At 41.2% G+C, this 7853-nt stretch overlaps 1 long non-coding RNA gene across 1 annotated transcript in view; it reads right to left on the bottom strand.

The window, feature by feature from the left end:
* Positions 1-336: 336 nt before the first annotated feature.
* The window catches only part of LOC117547580, a 10810-nt gene continuing 3293 nt past the window's right edge, over positions 337-7853 (bottom strand). Inside the window, exon 2 of the long non-coding RNA XR_004569208.1 lies at positions 337-921. This is a non-coding gene — a long non-coding RNA (uncharacterized LOC117547580). The remainder of the gene's footprint in view (positions 922-7853) is intronic.

Here is a 7853-nt window from a genome sequence, read left to right as displayed (position 1 = left end):
CCTTCGTTCCTTTCACAATAAAAGCCCTAGACAAACAGTATAGTATTTCTCATGTCTGTAACACTGTTCATCATCAGTGATTACACGCTTCAAGTCATCTGTCAAGCGGATGGACAATCAGAGCTAAAAAGGTGTGTCATGCACGCTTGGAAGGATCTTACTTTCCTGCAGAGGCCAAGAGGATGCTGGGTAGAAAACGTGAGGGGGGAGGGGCGTGTAGGTGGAGGATTAACCACAGAGTTTTTAAGATGAACCCCCCCTGAGTTTCTTATGCACATTAAACAATAAGGGAGTTTTTGTTGCTTTTAATCTGAGGCATGTTTTTTCAAACTGTTGTTTTTGTCATGAATTCCTTTCAATTAACGCAAAAATCACGTTGAGAAATAACCACATTTTATTCGTAATGATATTTACAAATAACACAACGACACAAGGCTACCACTCTGTCCCTTCGTTCCTTTCACAATAAAAGCCCTAGACACACAGCGTAGTATTTGCAGGTGAGTATTCTGTACATCATCAGAGTGCTTCAAGTCGTGTGTGTGATGCACGCTTGGAAGGATCTTACTTTCCTCCAGAGGCTGCTGGGTAGATTATCATCTCAGGACTTCATCAACATCATCATCATCACATTGGAGGCTCTTCACTTTTAAATGTGTCATGTTTTAACATCCAGTCGACGATGATGGCTTCCGCTCAGCTACGCGTATTCTCAAGCAATAACATCGACATCTGTATTATCAACCCAAGAATACCCGTGGTCGAGACGGGAGCAAACGGTCGTTCCACCTCTCTCCCTCCACCTCCTCTCGTCTCTCTCGTCTCCCATCCCCCTCTCTTTTCTCTCCGGTCGACGCTAAACATACAGCAGGAGAGAGCTGGAGGGAAGGGTGGGGATTTGTATAAAGCAGAGTCCAGATCCTGCAGGGGAGAAAGAGACGGGGCACACTGAGCGCTTTGTCAAACACTTTCTACATTTATTCAATCAGTTTCATATTTAATATCCCTGACATGCTTTTATTTTTTTTGTAATTTCCACTTTCTTGTTTATTTCTAGTCTAGTAATTTGTATTCTACAAAGCCATGTCTTTTTATGCTGCTGCAACACAAACATTTCGCAAATTGGGATCAATAAAGTACTTCTTATCTTATTTTATGAGGATTTTATTATCGATTAATCTGCATGTTGTTGTTGTTGTTGTTGTTGTTGTTAACTCGTCAGGGAAAAACACTGAAACTTCCCAGAGCACCACGTCTGAAAACGTCTCTTTTGGTTTGACTTACAACTTGAAGACAATCAGTTTACAACGATGTAGACAAAGAGAATTAGGTGTATACAATGAAAGGGAAAATGGTCCATCCCAGTTCTCTGTTTTTAAATATCGTGATTTGTCGGCTCCCAAACCCAACGATAATCCGTTCACAATGACGTATGACAAAGAGATAAGGGCTGCGACGAAGAATCGCTCTTGATTTATCTGCCCTTCCTCGTTCATCATGTGGTCAACAAATGACAGAAAATGTGGAATCCCAGTCCCTCAGGTTGAAGGTGATGTCTTATCTAAAACACAAACATGTCCACTTTCATATAACAAAGACAAAGGCAGGAAATATCTAGATTTGAGAGGCTAAACAAAATGTCTTTAACTAATTAATGATGTTTTTTTGGAATAGTTGCCCATTTGTGTTCTGCCAATTTCTTATTAGATGAGTTGACTATTAGTAGTAGAGGAAGAAAGGAAATAAGTGCACGTAAATAATGTCAGACCCGGCAGCCTCATCTGGACCACATGACACCCTTACTATTGGTGAAGAACCCAATACTTCATTCTCAGCAGAGCACCCCCCCCCCTTTTTCTTTGCAATACTATTTAAATTGTTTGACTGATAGAGATCATGCAATGTTATTATTTGTTTATTGATTGTTATGAACCTGTCTGAGGACCACAGATGGAAATTAGCTATTAGCTATAATCTGGCATATTGCATATCTTCTCTTTGCTGAGATGAATGTTTTTGTATGCATGGTCCTTCTATAAATAAATATGAAAAAAAAAAGGATTTCAACTTTTATTTATTTTTGTTTTTATTTCCTTGCCCCCCCCCCCCCCTTTGTATATTTGTGTGAATGAGATTGCGGGATAATGGAGTTCGTGTTTATTTGTCAACTGTACAAAAAAACACAGTATTTTACATGTAATGTCTTGAAAATGTCTGTTTGATATCTGTGCGAAAACTAATAAAAAGATTTATAAGACAATGTCGGTCTTTGTTTCCATTACTTTTTGGGGAAAAGGATGATTTTAAAAATAGTCCTTGATACATTTTTGCCAATCAACAAATCGATAAATCGCGTCAGCTTGAAGACAAAGCTTCACTGGTGTCATCTTTTTCTGTAAAAGCCACAAAGACATATTAACATTACGAGAGTCATTCATCTTCAATAGGATGCGTCTAAGTGAAGGCTGTGAGCTTTGTTTAAGACGCCCGTTCTGTATCGTATGAAAGTCCTCGCTAATTGGTGTTAATATCTCTCGTGTTTGAACGACATTAAGTCGATTGCTCGAATGAAACTGCTGTTTTTCCAGCGTCTTAAATATCCTCTGCATCAGCGAGCAAAGAGAGAACATTGTGTTTACACCAACAGGCATTTAGTCAGCGCACACAGGGGTGCAACAAAGTTCCTTTTTGTTTGTCTTTCTGTCTCAAAGCTCGGAGCCCCTGACTGAGTGTGAAGCGGGGGAAGTGGAGATGTGAGCTCTGTCTTTCCTGTCCCTGTTTATCAGTGAGAGTCACCGTTTATATCTGAGGGAGAGAGCTGGAGATGAAGACCCCATACTGCACAGACACAGTGAGAAACAGGGGGAAAAGGAGGGAAGGAGAGGAAGAGGAGGCGACAGAACATATGGGAAAAGGAGAAGAAGAAGGAGAGTAAAGGAAATGTCAGAATTGAAAAGTATTCAAAAGAAGGAATGGATAGAAAGCAGGAGACAATAGGAGATGTAGATGAGGAAGAGGAAGAGGAGGGTGGTATATCAGCTGGGTTCAGACGGTCATTCCCTGACATGATTGGCTGTTTCCGTAAGAGGAAACCAGGAGTGAAACCAAGGGAAGGAGAGGAAGAGGAGACGAGAGAAAATGGGAAAATTAAGAAGAAGGCGCTTCTGAGAAATAAGAGAAATGTCCGAATTGGAAAGATTTCAAAAGAAGGAATGGAAAGAAAGCAGGAGACAATGAGAGAGGAAGATGAGGAAGAGGAAGGTGGTGTATCAGCTGGGTTCGGACTGTCATTCTCTGACGTGATTGGCTGTGTCAGGAGGAGAAAACCAGGAGTACAATTCTCAAAATGGGGAAATGAAGACGAAGATCGAGCGTCTGAGAAATAAGGGAAATGTCCGAATTGGAAAGAAAGAATGGATAGAAAGCAGGAGATTAAAAGAGACGAAGATGAGGAAGAGGAGGGTTGTATCAGCTGGGTTCAGACTGTCACTCTCTGACGTGATTGGCTGTTTCCGGAAGAGGAAACCAGGAGTAAAAAAAGGGAGAGAGAAGAAGAGGAGACGAGAGAAAATATGGGAAAAGATGAAGAAGGAGCGTTCGAGAAATAAGAGAAATGTCCGAATTGGAAGGTTTTCAAAAGAAGGAATGGATAGAAAGCTGGAGACAATGAGAGAGGAAGATGAGGAAGAGGAGGGTGGTGCATCAGCTGGGTTCAGACTGTCATACTCTGATGTGTTTCCGGAAGAGAAAACCAGGAGTGAAAAAAGGGGAAGAGAGGAAGAGGAGACGAGATGAAGAAGGAGAATTGGGAAGACTTCAAAAGAAAGAAGGACACAATGAGAGAGGAAGATGAGGAAGAGGAGGGTGGTGCATCAGCTGGGTTCAGACTGTCATACTCTGATGTGTTTCCGGAAGAGAAAACCAGGAGTGAAAAAAGGGGAAGACAGGAAGAGGAGACGAGATGAAGAAGGAGAATTGGGAAGACTTCAAAAGAAGGAAGGACACAATGAGAGACGAAGATGAGGAAGAGGAGGGTGGTGTATCAGCTGGGTTCGGACTGTCATTCCCTGACGTGATTGGCTGTGTCAGGAGGAGATAAGCAGTCTTCACATCCCTCTGCCCTCGCATCTTCAAGGCCCGGGAAATCAAACGGCGGGAAAGGAAGCTCTGAAACGCTGAAAAGAGACTTCATGAAAGCCGTGATTCCCCGCTATTATTCTAAACACCTCTGCATGTGAAATACCACACTCCTTTCAAAGGCGTGGATGGAGGAACGTCTGTTTTTGAAAAATGGTTCTGATTCTTCAGAGGAAGTCTGCCGGTGGATTTCTCTGGATCTCAAATCCTTTACAAGTCTCTCTTCGTCTCTCGCTCGCCGTAAGCTCTCACATTAAGGGGGGAAGAGCGTCGTCTTCTCCTACGGGACTTGAACATCTCGCATCTCAAATGGCCTTCCCCCCTGACTCAGTGAAAAACACTTCTTCCCGTGTGTCATCCGAGAGAAAGTAATCCTTCACCCATTACTGTAAACTGTCGACACTCGGATAGATCTGCGGGATTATAGACCAGGTGGGAATGATAAGGAATTACTAGGAATTAGTTTTTGTTAAAGTAGCGGCTTAATGTCTGATGATGCAGACGTGGAATCAGGAGGAGGACATGTGTGTTAGCAGCGAGATTCGTATCTTCTGAGACTTCTGAAAATCAATTATTTTAAACGTTGTGTCAAACATCCACGTGTGATCGCAGTTTGTCATTGTTTCGTGTCCAATTTCACTTTGAAATTGGTTTTGGAAATAGAAAAGACAGCTAGCCCAAGGCGCATTAAATGAGGGACTTTTTTGATGCAACATCTAAAGCTGTTGTTTTTTAATTTGCAGGGTCTTGGGCATTTCTCTCTTTGTGATGTTGTGTTAAATGTCTGTTTCGCTGTGTCTTGACTTCAATAAAGTCCTTGTTGATGTTACGAAAGTGAGGCAAGAAAAGACGTATTTGATTCGACACTTAACTATTATCGTAAATACTTTAACAATTCATTATATTACGAGTACGGAAAACTTATTTTACGTAATAATCCTCTCTTCTGTGCTTTCCATGACAGTATTTACCATCATATTGTGAGGAACAGGTTTATAGTTATTAAAGATTGTACATTTACAACACAGTCCGAACCACTCCTTCCCTTCTAACCTTTCAAAGTAGTATTCGCAGTTAAGTATTTAGCATTTTCGTTACATACGATACAATAAACCTTATTTTCCTCGTAAGGTAATGTGACTCCGTCCTGCAGTTCCAGAAAAGATTACAAATCATACAGTACACGATAAGAGACAATATCATATTTACACATGATTTATGTACATGTACACAGTTTGTAAAGACACAGGGTGCGTCTCACTTCTCTTATTTTTCATTTCCTCGCTCCTCGGTCTCGGTATCACCGGAAGTTGATTTGTCTGCGCCATCTTGAGGAGCGTCCCAGTGGCCTTATTTGTGCCGGAGGATAACGGTAACGATAATCGAGGAACTACCAGACCATCCTCCGGTGAAATCCTCAGACACTCGCCCCGCCCCCTTACTGTGTATCGCTCACTGAGTGGACGATGCAGCGCATGCACTGATCTGGCTGCTGTCAGACGATCAGCTGTGCGGCGTCATCACAAACGGACGTCGCTTCACGTGACGCTCCGGAGGAAAGGACGTCCCATTGCTCTTAAAACTCATTTCCCTGCTTCTCGTGGTTTCCTTGCGTCTTTCCATGCTTCCCTGGTGGGAGGGACTAGTCGTAGGGAAATGACGCAAGTGAAGGACGCAAGGAATCCATTCAACCGAAGTGAGATGCAGCTCCAGACAACATAATGACAATGGCGACACCCTATTGCAAAAACCCAAATAGTCGAGATTTATACAGTATATGATGTTCCGTGTGTTGAGAAGCTTAATGGACTTCTCATGATGGACCGCTCATAGATGTTTTGAAAGGGATGGATGATTTTTAACCTCATCATTTTCATGGTGACGTAAATTAATTACGCTACCAGTGTGTTCGGCCCTAAGTCTCCCATTCTTGTATATATAACGGACATTATTTTAACTTTTGTATACCTTGAACTTGTTACTAAGGCTTGATTTGTGCAAGTGTAACATGAATACGTGTTTCCTTATGTCTACGCTTTGTGTGTTTATATCATTGCAATCACTTTGTATAAATAAAACTTTTCATTTGCTTTCATGCCATATTTTGACATGGGGTGGATGGCTTTTAACCCCCATAATATCCATAGTGACTTTTATTCATTACGCTCCCAGTATGTAAAGGCCCTATACTACCAATTCTACTTATAAAATCTGCATAATTCTTATTTCTTGTGTGGCTAGAACTTGTTTTTCTTGATCTACCTAAAAATAGAGTGCTCAGTGTTGATTTGTGTAAGTTTTGCACGACTAAATGTCTCCGTTTGTCTTTGCCTTTGTGTGTTGAGGCTATTGCAACCATTTGATATTTTAAAAAACAATTAAACGTATACTTTTACTCTGCTTTCATGCCATATTTTAACCCCCATAATATCCATAGTGACTTGTATTCATTACACTCCCAGTATTTAAAGGCCCTATACTACCAATGTTATTAATAACATCTGCATTATTCTTATTTTTTGTGTTCCTAGAACTTGTTTTTCTTGAGTGCTTTGTTGATTTGTGCAAGTTTTGCAATACTAAATGTCTCCGTTTGTCTCTATTGCAATCATTTGATACTAAAAAAACAATTGAACGTATACTTTACTCTGCTTTCATGACATCATTTGCCACAAGGCCTTTACTATTAGTACACCAAGTATCTCAAAATGGGCGTACTGAATTGAGAATCTATTGTGACTCGTGAGATACCTAAAGACCCCCTTAGAAAGGAGTTTAAGACATGCATTCTTGTAGAGAATCACAACCCTCACATGGAGGATTGTGCAGATTTCAGAGCGTCTATAGGGGGAAAAGACGAAGCGTTGTAATGTTTAGACCCTGCGAGGATAGAGCAGTCTAAAACAGACAGACTGTCTGCACACAGGCATCACAATCTCTGCTGAGCTCCCAAACAGCTCCCCACTATGCGCCGCATCAATTATTCAACATATTTATCTATGCAATTTGACGGCCTCTCCCCTCTCCCCTCTACAGCTCTGAACAAATTGCGGAAGCAGCCAATATCGCTCGCGGCGCCGTGGCTCAAATCACCCGGAGGCCCCGAGGCTGAGAGCAAGAGGCTGTAAACAATCACTTGACACTTATATATTTTTTTGATCTGTCGGGGCTAAATGCACACCTCGGAGCCAGGCAGGTGGGGTTGGAGAGGGAGGGGCCCAGATTAGATAAAGGAAATGCAGGCGGTTCTTGTTTCTTTTATACATAAATCTATTCCTGGAAAAACTGCTTTTGTGACAGTTTGGAGGGATATACAAATGTGGGATGTTGGTTCAAACACTACTGGTTATGTCTGTATTTGTATATTTCATTTTTGTGTTGTAACGTGGTCCTTTTTGTAAGTTTGTATGTACTGCCTTGCTGTACCATATGTTAGGACCCCCTTGAAAACGACATGGTTCATCTCAAAGGGTTTGTCCTAAATGAATACATTTAAGTTAAACACTGCTACACGACAGTTCATCAATGCTACATGCAAAGAAATGAAGTGTCTCAATAAAGGCATTCACATTATGCCTTAGAAATAACGGCAATAAGAATATACTGATTTAATACGGCTAAGATACCATTACTGGATTAGTTATCAATCCATTCGTTTGACATCATTCACATTTCATGTCAAAAATAATGCACAAATTCCTAAAGCAACACATAAG

This window comes from Gymnodraco acuticeps, unplaced genomic scaffold (genome assembly GCF_902827175.1).
Source record: "Gymnodraco acuticeps unplaced genomic scaffold, fGymAcu1.1, whole genome shotgun sequence".
Classification (NCBI taxonomy): domain Eukaryota; kingdom Metazoa; phylum Chordata; class Actinopteri; order Perciformes; family Bathydraconidae; genus Gymnodraco; species Gymnodraco acuticeps.
Note: the sequence above shows the minus strand (reverse complement) of the source record. Positions and strands in the feature narration are given on the sequence as shown.